Raw genomic sequence first — 1,390 nt, forward strand, 5'->3', positions numbered from 1 at the left:
ATATTTATGGAATTTGAGTAATATTTTGAAAACAATATTCTAGTTCATACACTCACAATAGGATGAATCCTTATCTACTGGGAAAAAATAGCAGAGTGAATGCAACAAAATGTATTCTGATCTTAGTCCTTTTGAAGATTGTGTAGCCTTGAATGAGTCAATTTGCCTTGCTATGCCACTCTCTAGCCTCTTAAGAATGTAATAATATACAAGGTTATTAAGAGAATAAATGTTCTGATATGCCTATAAGAAGAGCTCAGAGGTAGAATTTCATAAATATTTAAAACTTAAAATGTTGAGGCTGGAAAGCAGCATTGAGATTATCCAAGACTCACTCTATGGGTGATGAAACTTTGGACAATGAAATACAGTATTTTATAAAATGTCACATAGCTAGAGAGGAACAGGCATAGTTTCACATAGCAGGTGGAGCTTAGTTCTTCAAATGCCATCCCGTGCTACATTCATTTTAACATATTAATTTTTCAAAATAGTACAAAGTTCTCAAAAGAATAAGCAGGTTCTTTAAGTTTTTATTGCAACTCTATTTTCCAATATCTCATCAACACTTAGTCAACAATAAATTGCCACTTTACTAAGACTAAAAGAGTGTAGTCCCTAATCCTTGTGACTGTATTTGTAGAGAGGGCCTTCAAAGAAGTGATTAAATTAAAATGAGGTGATTAGGGTGGGTCCCTAATGACTGGAGTTCTTATAAGAAGAGAAAGAGGCACCATGGGTACGCAAGAAAGAGACACCACAAATACACATGCACTAAGGAAAAACCATGATCAAATAGTGTAAGAAGGTTGTTATCTTCAAGCCAAGGAGACAGACCTCAGGAGAACTAACAAAACTGCCTAGATCTTGAATTTCAGCTTCCAGAACTATAGGAAAATTCATTTCTGTTGTTAAAACACTGGCTTTGCAGTATTTTGTTATGGAAGCCCTAGCAAACTAATACAAGGAAACAATAAGAAAAAGAGATGAAAAGACAGTATCAAAATGTGAACACTGTAATATTTGAAATAGCACACATCATAATTTGATAATTAAAATATTATGTTCACATTCTACACTTGATCTTAGCCAAAAGGCCAAGAAGCGATATGTTCACATTCTTAAAAGAATATATTTGCTTGTGATTTTTAAAATTTTATACACAAGAAAAATTGGCTTCTTTTATAAATGAAACATGTTCACAATCTTGGTGTTTATGAAGCAAGTATCTGCAGGATATGCAAGAAGGACTAATGACCTTCAAAAGCCTTTCCAAAAACTTCAGGTACTTTAGAGTGTTGTGCGCTTTTTTTCTTGTTTTTTTTTTTTTTTCTTTTGTAAAGAAGAGAAAGACTGTCCATACATACTTTTAAAATGAAATTAATATCCA

General features: G+C 32.7%; 1 pseudogene; it reads right to left on the reverse strand.

Moving 5' to 3' along the window:
- Nucleotides 1–989: 989 nt before the first annotated feature.
- On the reverse strand, nt 990–1,109 carry LOC114491285 (annotated as a pseudogene).
- Between the last annotated feature and the right edge of the window lie 281 nt (nt 1,110–1,390).

Source organism: Phyllostomus discolor, chromosome 2, assembly GCF_004126475.2.
Source record: "Phyllostomus discolor isolate MPI-MPIP mPhyDis1 chromosome 2, mPhyDis1.pri.v3, whole genome shotgun sequence".
NCBI classification, from domain to species: domain Eukaryota; kingdom Metazoa; phylum Chordata; class Mammalia; order Chiroptera; family Phyllostomidae; genus Phyllostomus; species Phyllostomus discolor.